Source organism: Canis aureus, chromosome 14 (assembly GCF_053574225.1).
Source record: "Canis aureus isolate CA01 chromosome 14, VMU_Caureus_v.1.0, whole genome shotgun sequence".
Lineage (NCBI taxonomy): Eukaryota > Metazoa > Chordata > Mammalia > Carnivora > Canidae > Canis > Canis aureus.
This window is the reverse complement of record NC_135624.1, coordinates 62,488,904-62,506,004: the sequence shown is the minus strand read 5'-3', so window position 1 is coordinate 62,506,004 and position 17,101 is coordinate 62,488,904. Positions and strand designations below refer to the sequence as shown.

The 17,101-nt window shown below is 39.0% G+C and overlaps 1 pseudogene; it reads right to left on the bottom strand.

Annotated features, from left to right (window-relative positions):
• Positions 1 to 2,523: 2,523 nt before the first annotated feature.
• Positions 2,524 to 14,947, bottom strand: LOC144283038 (UDP-glucuronosyltransferase 2B31-like; annotated as a pseudogene).
• Positions 14,948 to 17,101: the final 2,154 nt, after the last annotated feature.

Sequence of the window (17,101 nt, the reverse complement as noted above, 5' to 3'; positions counted from 1 at the left end):
TCTTCTCCCTTCTTGTTATGTCAAATAAACCTAAGTTTGCTTGATCAACTTTTTATTTTTTTGTATGCTTTTGGAAGAGTTAGCAGTTGACTTGTGTATTCAGAAAGATCTGCCCTCCTCACAGAAATCCTTGAATAAAGTGAAAGAGAATGTGAAACTAGGCTTCATGCATTTGTATGTCACTCTGTGTCCAACATAGTTATTATTGAATTGACTCATATTTCCTCTTGGTGATTTTTTCATAAAGTCTCTTTTGATATGTAGGCTTTCCAGATTGTGAAGGCTACATATGACAATACATCCTAATTATGAGATTACATACAATCACTTTGGGAAAAGAAGGAAAGTGCTCTTGTTAAATAATTTATATGCACATAAGGAAAAGCCCTAAATTTATTAACTACAACCTTTTCTAGTTTTTAAATTCCTGCTGTCAACAGGCTCTCTAAATTGAAACTTTGTTTAAGATTTATCTATTGATCTTTTTTTCAGGTGTTATTGTATTAATTGACTGAACAAGACCAAGATTTACAAATAATTCACCTTTTCTCAAGTGTTTTTTTTTTTTTTAAAGAATTTATTTATTCATGAGAGACACAGACAGAGAAGCAGAACTTCTGCAGGGAGCCTGATGCGAGACTCGATCCCAGGATCCCGGGATCACGACCTGAGCCAAAGGCAGACACTGAGTCACCCATGTGCCTTTTCTTAAAGTTTTATATATATATATATATATATATATATATTTTTTTTTTTTTTCTCTCATGCTCTTGCAATATCTGGCATGGTATATTAATCTTATCTCACATTAAGGAAATAACTTTTCACAACTTTCTGTACTTTGTTTCTTCCTATTTTTACTCAGAGTTCTAAAGAAATCGCAACGATGTGTATTAACATTATTTTTGTATAAAATGATTAAATCTTGGATGTAAATTTGATTCTATTTCTGATCCTGGCCCAGATAATTTGAGGGAACTAATGCCATGATTATAATGAATGTGACAGATTTTGCTCATAAACTCTTTATGTTGAATGGATTTTACTCCCTTGAGTGTGTGATTTAACAGATAAGACATCCGATTAATATATATGTAAACTAACTGGAGTCCATGACATAAAGTTATTGAAAACTTTGGATATTTCTAACTCTGTGGCCTGTTGTGTAGGTTAATATTAAACTGGATATTTCGTCCTTGATATCTTACTTATTGTATTTGTTCTCAAGCCTCGCTAGTGATAGGAGGCATGTTAATTGAATCAAATAAAATTATCGAATTTATCCACCATTGAATGAGTTTTAATGCACCAGAACAAATAATTCCTGTGAGAGAGCTGTTTATTCTGTTTATCTTGTGAGGCTCAGTGGGGGGTTGTTTATCCTGTGAGGCTCCAGGAGGAACAACAGCGGTGTCAGCGGCCAGCTCTCCAGCCCTGGAGTCAGCTCCCGCAGTAACTACCGCAGCTCCCAGTCTGCAGGGGCCTGGATGCTCCGGGGCAGGGGGCGCTGCCCTGCACAGCCCGGGCTGCCCGGGCAGGAGCTCCTTGCTGTCCTCGGGCCTCCTGGCCTCCGCCTGTCCCGGGCGAGCGCTGGATCCTGGGCTGTGTCCCCGGCCTCTGGGATCCCGGCCTGCGCCGCTGGCATCGCGCTCCCGCCCCCGAGCCCCTCTGAGCTGCTCTGGCCCCGCCGTGCGCGCTGCAGCCCTTAGGGAGCTCGGCCGCGGGTGTGGGGCTCTCCCGGGGCGCAGGTGTCTGTTAGTGTCCCCGGGAGCCCGAGGGCATCCCCGCCCTCCTGGGTCCTGCTCCCCCTCCCTGCGAGCCCCTTTCCCCTGGGAAGGTTGGTGCAGCTCCCGCTCCTCCGGGACGGGGCTCTCCTGTCCTGGGGACACTCGCCCCGGCCTCAGCCCGGCTCCTCGCGGGGCCCCTCCCTCTTGGATGCTTTTTTCTTTCTTTCTTTTCTTTTCTTTTCTTTTTTCGTCTTCCTACCTTGATCAGAGCGCAAACTTCTCACTATAGCATTCCAGCTGTTCTCTCTTTAAATCTCAGGCCAAATTCGTAAGTTTTCATGATGATTTGAAGTTATGTAGGTAATTTGGAGGGGACAGGTGACCCGCAGACCCTACTCTTCTGCCTTCTGGCCCCGCCTCCAGTAAAAAAGTTTTATAATTTCAGAAATTCTAGATTCTGAATTGATATAATCTATGGTATTTCTTCCAATTCATCATTCTCACTTTCTGTGGGTTCTATCATATTTTTAAAGAAGTGTCGTTTTTACAATTACTTGTACTATTTTACGCTTTGGGAGTAGTTGCCTATTAAACCAATGAGGTTAAAGTACAGCTTTGAAATAAATGGTTGAAAATAAAAGTAAAAAAAAAAAAGAAAAGAAAAGTAGATTTAAGATCAGTTATTTCACTTTACTAATTTCAAAATTAGCCCCCTTAAGAATGGGATGAAACTCCTAGTCACTATTGACAGAAGAACCTATCTATAAATTCTATCTATTGAAAAAAATTACAATACTCAGGAAAGGTCACTAATGACCATCCTGAATGCATTGGGCAATTCTGCACTAGACATTGTGTTGAAGTCCAGTCTGACAGCTGCTCCCTTAACCCCCCTGTGAACAATGTTATCAGGTTGAATCAGCAAACAAAGGCTGCCCACCATGGGCATCCCGGGGCAGATGCCTCATGGATGCTGTTGGTTCCACCATGAGTTATAAAGGCTTTGGTTTTTGGATGACCTAGGATTGGGTGAATTTCAGCAAATTGTTGATTATAAGTCTTAGAAATACAACCAGAGTAGGACAATCTAAGGCTTTGAAAGAGGCAGTGTATTTATACAACAGATTTGTATACACTTCAAACTGCCTTAGAATGTCTTTCAGACATTCTTTAAAAGAAGAGGTACTAAGTCGGCTGGAAAGGTAAGTGAAGGCTCCAGAGAAGACCGGTGCATTTCTTGTGACTTGAAAAATATACAAGAGTGTGTATTAATCTGGAGGCATGTTGGAATATATTCTCTTAATTAAGTAGTGAAGCCGCTGAATCTGACCAGTACTGCGTCAAGGCAGCAGGAAGTATGATGGTAGTGGCATAGGAATCAGAGGAAGGAAAGGCTGTCCTTTATCATGAAATATGTTATCACTTTATGGAAGACTGGGTTTTTTTTTTTTTCCTATAGAAAAGAGTCACTGGTAATAAAAAAGGAGATGCTAATTTTCAGGGGCCCCTGACACACCCCCACAGTGGGGAAAAGAGTTGGTATAAGCAGAGAATTAGGAGACAGAGACACCACCCAGAAAGGTGTTGGAAAATGCTCTGTAAGAGGAAGCTTCCTTCTTTACACAGGAATGTGACTGTGTATAATAAAATGCTAACAATTATATAAAATACCACTGTTGTATCTTATCCTTTCTCCCAAGGACTGGGAAATATATATAAGGCTGTTAATTTTTTTTTTTTAATTTTTGAAGCTTTTGATGAGAAAGGAAATGTTCAGTGTCTTTCTTTCCTGGGGAACTATCATTGTCTGGTTGGTTGTTACTTATTTCAGCATTTTTCTTCCAGAGTCTTACCAAGAAGGTCATTCAGCGGGATTCACTTGCACAGTCAAGTATTTGGCCCTAAGGTATCTGGTTTCCTTACCATCAAATCACCATAGAACCTATAAGGTAAAGAAAATCCCTTATTTCATGAGTCAAACTTTGAAGTGATAGCATGTTAGAATCTAAATAGATGGAGAGACATCTAGTAAAAAGGCCTGACATATGACAGATAAGGAAACGAGGACAAGAGATGTTATATAAGGAAAACCAATGAAATACTCATGTAATAGGAAGAGGCATACTACATGTACTTATTTTTATATTCAATCAAGTATAAATGCAATCATAATGTTTCATACTCAAGGGTTAGGCAAATGAGACTATCAATGACGACTTAAAGAATATAAAACATTTTAGTCCTTATAATTCTAGTCAGAAAAGGTAGCAAACTACTAATGATGTGTCATTTAACTATTATACTAGTTCTCTCCTATTTAATTCTTTTTTGAATGATGGGGGAAGTAGCTTATTTATATCTACTTGGTCCACAAATTATTATATTAGAGTTTTACATCTTTTGATTTACCAAATCAGCACGGTTATTTGTTAGAATGAAAACTGATATTTAACAATTTATTACTAATACATTTCTGCTTCATAAGTATGCTTAGCTTCTTTTAGATTACTAATTATTAGTGACCACTTCCAAGAAAAATTTCAAGCAGTAATTTTGAAAATGGATCCAGTGTCACCAAAATGGCTGGATTGAAGATTCTTTAAATGTAGAAATGAAGAGCATTTTGTCACTTTATAAATAGCCGTCTAGCTGTTGAAATGGATGCTTTTCTTTAACTGACTCCTAATGTTTCAAGGATATGTTACAGTGTTTTGACAGCATTGATTAATGTGTTTTCCTATAGCCAAGTGCTTTCCAAGTACAGTGCCATAAATTAGGTATAGATTTTGGAATTCTCAGCAATCCTCATCAGCTGGATTCTAATTTATAAGTGGTTAACATATTAAAGTAACTACAGGTTCTCAGCAAATTAGGGTGATAAGGAGAAAACTATCCCAGTAAGAAAACTAAAAATTAGTTCACAAAAACCAGAAACTCCATGTGTATTCTCTATATATTAGACACAACTTATAATTTTATCTTATAGGGAAGAGGCATCTGAAACTTTCCCATGCTAGGCTTGCTTCTGGTTGATTCCTTTTTATATGCTCTTCTTCTTCAATCTGGGGAAGATAATATTCTTATGGACTAGAAGCAGATTCCTTTTTTTAAACAAGATTTTATTTGTTTATTCATGAGAGACACACAGAGAGGGGCAGAGACACAGGTAGAGGGAGAAGCAGACTCCTTGTGGGGAGCCTGAATGGGACTGTATCCCAGGACCCCGGGATCATGCCCTGAGCCAAGGCAGAAGCTCAACCACTGAGCCACCCGGGCGTCCCTAGAAGCAGAGTCCTTCAAGAGACTTCATGACTGCAGGATTTAGATCTAATCAGGCAGAAATTAAAAATCAATTAAATGAGATGCCATCCCAACTAGAGGTCCTAACAATGAGGGTTAAGAGGTAGAAGAACGAGTGAGTGACATAGAAGACAAGTTGATGGCAAGGAGGGAAACTGAGGAAAAAAGAGACAAACAATTAAAAGATCATGAGGATAGGTTAAGGGAAATAAATGACAGCCTCAGAAAGAAAAATCTATGTTTATTTGGGGTTCCCGAGGGCGCCGAAAGGGCCAGAGGGCCAGAATATGTATTTGAACAAATCATAGCTGAAAACTTTCCTAATCTGGGAAGGGAAACAGGCATTCAGATCCAGGAAATAGAGAGATCCTCCCCTAAAATCAATAAAAACCGCTCAACACCTCGACATTTAATAGTAAAGCTTGCAAATTCCAAAGAAAAAGAGAAGATCCTTAAAGCAGGTAGAGACAACTTTTATGGGGAGAAATATTAGGGTAACAGCAGACCTCTCCACAGAGACCTGGCAGGCCACAAAGGGCTGGCAGGATATATCCAGGGTCCTAAATGAGAAGAACATGCAGCCAAGAATACTGTATCCAGCAAGGCTCTCATTCAGAATAGAAGGAGAGATAAAGAGCTTCCAAGACAGGCAGGAACTGAAAGAATATGGGACCTAGAAGCAGAGTCCTCCTGATGGATTAAAGCACAGGGTCTCTCTAAGGGCTCCCCCCCACCTCTTCAGGCCTTAGCAGGGCCCAGTACCTAAGGCCGTTTTTTCTCTTTTTTCTAAATCATCCTGGCTGGATGCATACCTAGACGTAGTTTGGTGAGCCATGGCCATCCTTTCTCTGAACAGCACCCTGAAAAACACACTGAATAGGCCTATTCCAAAATTTAGGGGAAGTAAGAGAGACCTGGATTACTTGGGAAGCCCAAACTGCATGACCGATGCCTTTCAGATTTCATGATTTCCTGCTTAACACTACTATTAAAATTACCTTCCTTCTGAGAACATGGGTGGTGTATACAGAGCCCTCAGAAATCCTGTAAGGAAAATGGACGAATGACAGAACAAAATTTCATGATTTCTGTACTTGCCAATGATACTATTATAATACCAAAATTCACACTGTACCTCTTAGACACTATTTCTTTTGATTACAATATTAATGCCAAAATTATTGTCAATCAAATCACCCACTTTAGCACCTGCTTTATCTATTTTGGTTTTTAAACTGATACCTGAGATAAATTGGAGCTATCATAATAGTTTACCTTTCATTTTCATGCATGAAATTTGAATGATCAGAACCTTTACAGAGGTTTTTTTTTTTTTAATTTTATTTATTTATTCATGAGAGACACAGACAGAGGGAGAAGCGGGCTCCTCACAGAGAGCGTGATGCGGGACTCGATCCCCAGACCCTGGGTCAGGCCCTGCGCCAAAGGCAGACGCCCAACCACTGAGCCACCCAGGCGCCCCAGAACCTTTACCGTGGTTGTCCACTATAAGGTACTTTATGTAACCTTTTGTGGACTCCGGGCAGGACTGATGCAATCACATTGACCCTTTCTTCTGTCATGTTACTGACCACTGACCCCAGAGTAAACACCACAATCCCATTTTCTCCAGAACTCTGGCAAATTCTTCCATTTCCTGTGGGGAAAGATTTGCTCCATCATAAAAGAATAACAGCGTGGAAACTACTCTTGAAAAGATTGCTACGAACAACTGAATCATGTATTAGCAGGAGTTATTAAAGTAATGGATTTTTTATTGTGGTAAAATAGGTATAACATAAAATTTACCATTTTAAGCATTCTTAAGTATATAGATCAGTAGTGTTAACTATGTTCACTTTGTAGAACTTTCTCTTCTGGCAAAACTGGAACTTTAAACCTATTATAGCATAATGCCCCATATCTCCCTTCACCATTCCCTGGCAACCATCATTCTCCTTTCTATTTTTATGAATCTGACCAGTCTAGATTCCTCTAGAACTGGTGTCATACAGTATTTGTCTTTTTGTAAATGGCCCCATTTCACCGTAACAATTGTGAGGGGACTTTACCTACTAGAATTGAAGCTCATGTCAGCCTGCTACCCTGTACGTTTTACCAAAAGAAAAAGATGTTTCAAAAAAAATGTATTTTGGTGTAGACTGTTTAAAAATAAAAGTGGATTATATAATTTATTACATGAAATAAATTTTTAATAAATCATAAAAAAGTCCTAAGGTTCATTCGTGATGGCACATGTTAAAATTTTCTTCTGAGTATTATTCCATTGTGTGCATATACGGCATTTCATCGACTGATCCCTTCATCAGTGGACACTTGGGTTGTTTCTACCTTGTGGCTCTTGTGAATAGCGATGTCAGGAAGATGGGTGTCCTAATTTCAATTCTTTTTGGATATGGACCCATAAGTCTTATTGCTGGACCAAATGGTAATTCTATTTTTACCTTTTCAGGAGCCTCCATCCCCTTTTCGTCAGTGTTATTTATAATAGATCTAATCCCTCATTTCCTTTTGGAGTATACAATTGATATGAGATCGATTTCCTTTATCAGTATATTTGTACAACTGAGTGTGCATTTCTATGTGGATGTGTGTGTTTGTATGTACAAGCAAGAAACAAAGGAGAGCCAGTATGCACTATCAAGGAGGAAATGCTCTTAGATGTGTTGGATTATACCTGGATTCTTTATAATGTTATCATGACTAACACAGATTCCTGAAAGGAGGCCACACAGCAGGATATGAACTCACCTTTACTTCTTTATTATTATAGTCCTATTAAACTATTTGTGTTTAGTCTAGGCAGGTTTTCTGAAAAGTTGCTTTTCTTTAGTCATTGGTATTTTATCTCTTTGACTGTGAGCACGAAAAAAAATCATATTGTGATTGAGATGACGTTATATCCTTTTTCTCTTAGCTTCATCATCTATACCTAACCTTAAACTTTGCCAGCATTTCCCAAGCTCTCCTCTCAAAACGCTCTTTAAGGATTAGAGGCTAAGACGTGCTGTCATTCACGAATTGGGTTCTCTTTTTGGAATTTGCATAAAGTAGTCCTGTGATTCCTATTGACACTCCAGAGATATATAGTAACTTACTTCAATGACCATATTTTTGTCTTCCTTAAGTATGACATCTTTTGCCCTGAAATCATATTGTGTAATTGGTGTCTCATTAGAATGTGCTATGCATTAGTGGCAGTGAGGGGAGGGGCCCTGGTCATCCCCACAGTGAGTGCCCAGGGTAGCACTTGCACCACAGTGGCAGAGGTACAGCAGGGCTTAGCAGAGATGTGGTCACCCTCCTGAGTAGCTCAATTCAGACTATATAAAGCTCTTGGCAAAGCCGTGTTCTACTGGAATTGTTTTGTAATTATTCTGGCTTGTAGTCCCGGATCCTTGCCAATTTAAGAATATTTACTACTTTGTATGCTAGAATAATTCCTCATTGCTCAATGCACTCTCCTACCAAAAAAAAGAAAAAAAAAGGAAAGAAGAAATAAAGAAAGAAGAGACACAAATGGAAAGGAGCCAAAATTTCCTGGATATCTTGTCAATACTACACTTACCTTTTTGGTTTCGTTTTGTTTCCTTTTGGTCTCTCTGTTTTAAATTCATTATTTCTTATTTTCTCTCTGGAAAATAATGATTAATCCTTCCAATACAAAGAGTATGCTTTCTCATTCTTTCTCATTGTTGTATAGCTTCTCTAAAAGCTTTTTGAAAAAAAATAGAATAAAAAAAGTTTCAAACGTTGACCTTGTAGACTATATGGTGTCCAGAGACTTCTTCAAAAGTAGAATTCTACCCAGGGGTGCCTGGGTGGTTCAGTCATTTAAGTGTTCCAGTCCTGATTTCAGCACAGGTCATGATCTCAGTGTCGTGAGGTCACCTCCCCCCCTCATAGGATCCTGCCCTCAGCAGGAAGTCTGCTTGGGATTCTCTCTCTCCCTCTGTCTCTGCCCACCCCCTGCTTAAATACAAACATACATACATACATACATACGTACATACATACAATCTTTAAAAAAGTATAATTCCACCCTAATGATATTAGTTTCACATATGGTCACTCTACTCTCCTATGACTAACATTTGGCATCCTCGTGATCTCTGGGAGTCAGTAACCTGTAGCAACATTGATAGTTACCTATGTTCAATGTTTTGTCTCAATAGCTCCCTGCTGATAGCCTTCTTCAACCATGCTGTAGAAGATGCTTCTCTATAGCTCCCTATAATCTTTCCTTCGGTTCATCACTGACTTAGACTAGTCGTTCTCATTCTATAACATTCTTCTAAAAATAAATAACATGGGTTTATTGAAAGAACATTTGGAAAAGCTTGAAAGAGAATAAAAAAGGAAGTAAGATTCACTCCCTAGTCTCCATCCACGTTTATCCTTGGGGTGAAAAATATATACATTTTTGCACATTTTGATTATTTTTCTCTGTATAGTTTTATATGTGCATATTATGAAGTCAAAATGTATAGACTTTTTTTTTTTGAGAGAGAGAGAGAGAGCAAGCATGCACATGAGTGGTGGGAGGTGGTGAGGGAGAGGGAGAGAGAGAATCCTAAGCAGGTTCCACACTCAGCACCTCATGATGCTGAGATCACAGACTGAGCCACAATCAAGAGGCGGTTGCTTAACTGACTGAGCCACCCAGGCACCCCAAAGTGCATAAGCACATTTAAAGATTCTTATAGGAATTTTCCAAATGTCTTATTTCTTAAATGGAGAGTATGGAAATATCCTGGGATCCTAATAATTAATGGAAAGCAAGTCGTTTGGAAGAAGAATTTATTTTATATAATAAAGAATATTAGGCTTCACAATCATTGACTTGGAATCGGATCTTATTTTGCAACTTAATAACAGCAGCTACTGGTACTAATCATTATGATTATACATCTATTCATCCTTCTCCTTGTCCTCTTCTTCTTCCTCTTTTTCCACTCCTACTGATGTTGTCACCTTATCTTAGTGTGAAGGGGACATCTCTCAAGAATAGGTATAGATTGAATAGCACTTTCCCTAATCTTACCTCGGCCTTTACCCTTGTGAAAGTTTCCACAGGTGGCCTAAATAATTTGTAATCAAGAGAGATTGCATTAACCCTTGAACAAGATTTCAGTTTTATGTTGTTGCCAATCAAATGGTAGACAAAAAGGATCTCTTAATAGGTCAATTAAGAGTTGAGTAAAGAATGCTTATTGTCTATTAGTATCTTAAAGATATGCCATCAGTTTAAAACATATAGACTCTTTCTCTCATAAGGAATATCATTCTATGTACTAACAGCATCACTTTGTAATTTTAGTCTCTAGGGAGTTTTCAGAGAGAAGTGTAGAAATGTAACAAGTGTGCAGAATGTATAATCCTTATTATACACGCAATGCCCATTTTCTCTTTGATCATGCTGACTGACAGGAAGCTATGATATCTAGAACGGTGTTCCCTATGGGATCTTTACTGAAATTTCATACAGGTTTGGTATATGGTATACGGACTTACTCCAATAAAAGCTAATCCATTTTATGCTCTAAATGTCAAAGTCTGGGATCACAGATGAGGAATTATTTAAAGGCTGTAAAGAAGCCAAGTAATTTTGGGTTTGGCTGCCAATTTTCTTAGGGCACACGCAATATTATTGGGGAATGGTCTTCCCTGTAAGCTAGAATACTGGTTAAGAGCCTTAACTCTTACCGATACTCTGAGCGTTTCAATGCCCTCATCTGGTTGCCAAACTACACATTTACTCTTAAGTACTGCACAGAATATCTATTCTCTATGGCTGTGCTAGAAAATGCCATCTTTATCTTTTGGAAACCAGTTCTTATTTAATGAGGAATCATATCAAATTAGTCTGACAGTTTGGGTTATTAATAACATAATAGTAACAAAATCATGACGGCACTTAATATTCCTTCTGTATCAATATGCGCCAGAGAAATTTCAAAAATTTTGTAAATGTTAAGTAGTTATCTCATTGGATAGAAATATGAGGCTATCTGGCATTGTAAAGAGGAGGCATAGTCATATCTTTAATGTCCTGTTCTTCTGTCATGTCACCTGAACTCTTGGAACGACCTCCTAACTGGTTCTTTTTCACTCTTGCCCCTCTGCTGTCCAATCCAGTGATCGCGTCTTGAGAGCCTTTTGAAAAAGCAAATCTGATCGTATCTTTCCCTTTTCACACCCCTTTTCTCCTTTTCCTTAGCTCCCTAATGCCCTTAGTAGATACTTCAAAATCCTCGTAATTCTTTGCCTCTCACATACTTCTCTAGCATCATCTGCCTCTTTATTCAGCCTCTTTCTACCAGACAGAACTCAGACTTCTCAGCAAATGTCATTATTACTCTGATTTATTTTTTGTAGTCTTCCTCTCTCCCCATCTCTTACAACTGCACATCCTTCAGATGTCAGGTAGCAATGGTATGAGGTACTTTCTATGATCCCTGCTAGGTGTTCTTCAGTATTGTGGTTTCTCCTTATTATAACACTTCTCACATAGTTTTAATCACATGCTTAAATTCTTTCCAAGTAGAATGTCAGGTGCATATGGGTGGAAATTTGTGTCTACACTGTTCTCTGAATATGCAGCACTTACGTCTGAACTATGCTAGTCACTTTAAGAATATTCTCTGAATGAATGATTGATACTTTCTTGTGTGTAGGATAATGAAGGCCTTAACTTAACCGAACCCTATTCCCAAGGTCTCCAGGTATAATGTTATTTTGCAATAATAATGAAATTCACATTATTGTAATGATATTGAAATATTTACATTTCTAATCATCAGGTCATTTTACCCAGCTTCACATATCTTTCTCACTGTAATCAGACATTCTGAATAAAGGGTACAGAATCATTTCTACTGACAATGCAAAGTAAAAAGTAAACAAAGCAAAACAAACAGATACAGGTTACCGTCAGCAGGGGTTTGGGAGGTTTGCAGTGGAGGCCTCCGACAAATGTGGAGGAGTGGGCGAGGAAATTCCAAATCCCAGTATGTATCAGCTTTCCTCATTATCTCCGATATTGTAGTGGGTCTTCCTGACGGGAAAAAGAGCAAGCGAAAGGTAGAGGAAACAGGAATATTGTATGTGAATATACCAGGTAATTTTCTGAAAGGAGCTTGAAATGACTTAGCCAAAAGTGTTTAAAAGTGTCTGTGGTTTGAAAATAAAAATATGTAAATATGTATATTGTTTATGAACATATATACAAAGGAAAAAGTGCAACAGACTCATTAAACCTAAGCCGCTAGGGATCCCTGGGTGGCGCAGTGGTTTAGCGCCTGCCTTTGGCCCAGGGCGCGATCCTGGAGACCCGGGATCGAATCCCACATCAGGCTCCCGGTGCATGGAGCCTGCTTCTCCCTCTGCCTATGTCTCTGCCTCTCTCTCTCTGTGTGTGACTATCATAAATAAATGAAAAATAAAAATAAAAAAATAAAAAGATTTAAAAAAAAAAAAAAAAAAACCTAAGCCGCTAAAATATTTAACATGCATTTATGTATTCCGTGAAGCTGTTAAAGTAACAAATGCAAATGTAAAAACTGATTTCAACTCCTCAATCAATGAGCCCTAACCACACTCATGGAAACACTTTTCCCTCGAGTACTCTAGTCTACTGTCTATAATTTAGCAAGCTATTTGATTCTAGATTTTCCAAGTATATTGTGAGGTTTTTGAGGGTATGGCCATTACTCTATTTGGTTCATGTTAAGAGCTTAATAATATTTGTGCATTAAATAAAAATATTTATCAAAGCAGCTGGGAACTCGAGGAGCCTGCTTCTCCCTCGGACTAGGTCCCTGCCTCTCTTTCTGTGTCTCTCATGAATAAATAAATAAAATCTTTTTTAAAAAGGTGGCTGGAAATTATCATAATGTCTGGAAATAGGCATGTTCACCCTTAATCTTAGCTCATTTTTTTTCTTTAATGGAAAGCCATAATTTTGGAAAAAAATATAGACTAATAACATGTGTGTCCATACTTGAACAAAATTTAAGTACTTACTTAAGGAATATGTATGTAGTCATTAGAAACTTCAACTTATAGGCTCCTGAGTCTGGGAGTCCAGACTTTCAATTGTGGAGGAGTCCTTCAGATAATTTGGCAACTCAGTTTAATTTTTAAGTGAAACTAAAACAAGGAGGACACAATTTGCTTCAATGCTCCATAGACAGTTGTGCTAGAAATATGTACATCCTAAGTCTACAGGTCTTCTTTGATAACGGTAGTTCATGAAATCCCTAATGCTTTCTATTGAAGATGAAAAAAGGATAATAGAATTTATATGTAGAATGACTAGGAAGGGCACAGAGAATGTTTAGGGCACTGAAACTACTCTGTAAAATAGAGTGGTGGATACATAATATTACAACTATTTCCAGACTCATCAAATGTACAACCCCAAGAATGAACCTTCACATGAACTATGGACTTTGGAGCATAATGATCTGTCGATACGGTTTCCTCAGCTGTAACACACTCTGTATTCCTCTGCTGTGGGATGCGGATAATACAGGAGCAATGCACGTGAGGCGCCAGGGCATATAAGGTGAAGCTCTACTTAATATTGCTGTGGACCTAAAACTCCTCCTTACAGTGCAGCCTGTCACACACAAAGAAACAAGAATGCATGTGCGATTGCTCAAAGACTCCTCAGTGCTTCCGTTTGTAGGTTATACTTCTTGGGAGCGTTTTGTATTAGCAACGGACCACAGGATTCTACCTGACCTTATAATTTAAGCATTCCATAGTATTTGTGAGCTTGAGAGATCACTTCATATTTTCATTCCATCATTTGACTTATAAAAGACAATTTCCATTGAGGTTGTACAAAGTCACCTTCCTAGGCACAGGGAGAATTAAGATTTCATGCTACCAATTAAAGACATGACTGAGGAGAGCCTGGGTGGCTCAATGGGTTAAGCGTCTGCCTTTGGCTCAGGTCATAATCCCAGGCTCCTGGGATTGAGTCCAGCATCGGGCTCCTTGCTCAGCAGGGAGCCTGCTTCTCCCTCTCCCTTGGCCTGCTGCTCCCCATGCTTGGGCTCTCTCTCTCTCTCTCTCTCTCAAATAAATAAGTAAAATATTTAAATAGAAAAAGAATAAAAACCATGACTTCCCTAAGACTTCACTGTCTTAGGTTGATCCCAACTCCTCTCATTAAATGTTTGGAAACAAAAGTCAAAATAAAGCACGTAGAGCACGTATTTTCACTCTCTCCATGAATGTCATTTGATCAGTTAATTCTGACCGAATAAGAGCTACTAGGAGGGAGGGAGAGGAAGTCCTCCACGGTGTTTCTCAAACGCGTAGCCTGCAGAGAACCGGAGCCTGTACACTAGAGGTATTCTCAGGAGCTCAGCCAAGCTCACGCAGGGTCCGACCGCCTCTGCAGGAATGACCTTGAACTCTGATCCTTGTCGTTTTGTCATGAGGTTCTCGTTTAAAGACGCATCTGTACAGTTTATCAAGACAACCAGCACATTTCCAAAGGGTTTCTGGCATTAGTGCAAAAAGGGGCCAAAATGTATGTTTGGGGAGATCACGTGTCCATCTATTGGCCAGTTGCGTCATAGTAACCTCAGTATCCTTTGTCGCCAAAGATGTAGGGTATGTCTCCAACTTACTAGCAGGTTGTTTGTCGGGACCAAGAAGAATGGAAGCTGAAGATGTCAGCACAGTCACTTCACGACCCCTCTGGACAAGTTCATCCAGGAAGGCCTTTATACTGATCCCGTGGCTGTATTCCGTGGCCACAGCAGCACCTTTCCGGGACGACTCCCGGAGCTGAAGGAACAGCTCAGCTGGAGCAGCAGCAGAACTGAAACCCGTTTCATAGACGTTTTGCGTCTTTTCAAATTGCTGTTCCCTGTTGTCATTACTTGTGCCTTCCTTCTTCATTTAGATGTTTGGTCCATTTTGAGTAGTTTTTGCATATGGCTTGAGAGATTTAAAAGAGTGTTCATTTCCTTGTCAAAAATGCATCAGCCATCAGTGTGTGAGAATATTCCTGGTTCTAAAATCTATTCTGTGGCTCCATATGCTTATCTCTGTGCCTGTGTCACGCTCTCGTGATTACTGTAATTTATCATTAGTTTTCTCTTCCTACTTTTTATTTAAATTCCAGTTAGTCAACATACAGTGTAATATTAGTTTCACGTGTAGGACGTAGTGACTCATCACTTACAGACAATACCCGGTGCAGTGTAGTTATTTTTAAAATCAATCAGTGTAATTCCTCCATTTTTATTCAAAGTTATAAAAAGGTTGTTGGACTACTTTTAGGTCCCTTGAAATATCTATACAAATTGGAGACTGGCTTGTCAATCCATTGTAAAAGGGTCCGCTGGGATTGTGATAGCGAAGGAGATGGTGTTGGACTGTGTATCAATTTGTGGAGAATTACTATTACAACAATGTTGTTTACATCCATGAATATGAGGTGTCTTCCTTTTAGAAATTTTAAAGTATCTTCCTGCAATGTTTTGTAGTTTCCCTAGTACAGACTTTACCCTTTCCTTGTGAAATTGATGAGGCATTTTGTTCTTTTGATGGTGCTATAGTGGGGATTGTTTTCTTAATTTCATTCTGGATTGTCTATTGCACTTGTGTATTGTATATTTTCTAGTGAATTCCCAGGGTTTTTCTCTACATAGGATCCTGTCACCTCTCCATTGAAATAGTGCGATGTCTTCCTTTCCAACGTGGATTTCTTTATCTTATTTTCTTGGCTAGTCATTTGGTTTAAACCTTCAGTACAACTGTTGAAGAGACGCGTTGAGGGTGCATGTCCTAATCGATGTCCTATTCTCCTTTGTTGTCTTACAAAGAAAGCATTTAGTCTTAACCATAAAGTATGCCGTCAGCAGTGGGGTTTTTGCAGATGCCTTTTATCCATTTGAGGAGGTTCATTTCTATTAGTAGTTTACTGAGTATTTTTATCACAAGGGTATTGGACTTTGTAATGATTTTCTGCATTTATTGAGATAATCATGCAGTCTTTGTTTTTCAATCTCTTGGTATAGGGTGTAGTAATAATTCGTTTTGAACTGTTAAAGCACCTTTTGCATTCCTGGGATAAATCCCAGATTTCCTTGGTGTATGATTTCTTTTGCATACACCTTGCATTTGGCTTGGCTTCCTTGCATTTTGTTGAGGACTTTTGTTTTTGATGTTAATTTTATCTAAGTCCAATTAATTAACATCTAATGTATTATTGGTTTCAGAGGAAGAAGTCTGTGATTCATCAGTCTTACACAATACCCAGTGCTCATTATACCACATGCCCTCCTCAATGTCCATCACCCAGGCATCCCATTCCCCCACCCACTTCCCCTCCAGTGACCTGCAGTTTGTTTCCTATGATGAAAAGTCTCATGGCTTTTCTCCCTCTCTGATTTTGTCTTGTTTAATAATTTTTTTTCCGCTCTTCTCCTATGTTCCTCTGTTTTGTTTCTTAAATAACACATATGAGTGAGGTCATAAGATAATTACCTTTCTTTGATGGACATATTTCACTTAGTATAATATCCTCTAGTTCTATCCACATCATTGCAAATGGCAAGATTGCATTTTTGTGATGGCTGAGTGGTATAGTCCATTGTATATATACACCACATCTTTGTCCATCCATCTTGGTGAACGTCTCAGCTCTTTCTATAGTTTGGCTATTGTGGCCATCACTGCTATAAATATCCGAGTACAAGTGTCCCTTTATTCACTACATTTGTAACTTTTGGGTAAATACCCAGTATTGCAATTGCTGGGTCATAGAGTGGCTCTATTTTCACCTTTTTGAGGAACCTCCAACCATTTTCGAGAGTGGCTGCACTGGCTTACATTCCCACCACAAGAGGAGGGTTCTCATTCTTCTGCATCCTCGCCAACATGTGTTGTTTCTTGACTTGTTAATTAGGCCTTCTGACCCGTGTGAAGTGGTATCTCATTGTGATTTTGACGTGAATCTCCCTGATGGCTGGTGATGTGGAGCATTTGTCATGTGTCCGTTGGCCATTTGTATGTCTTCTTTGGAG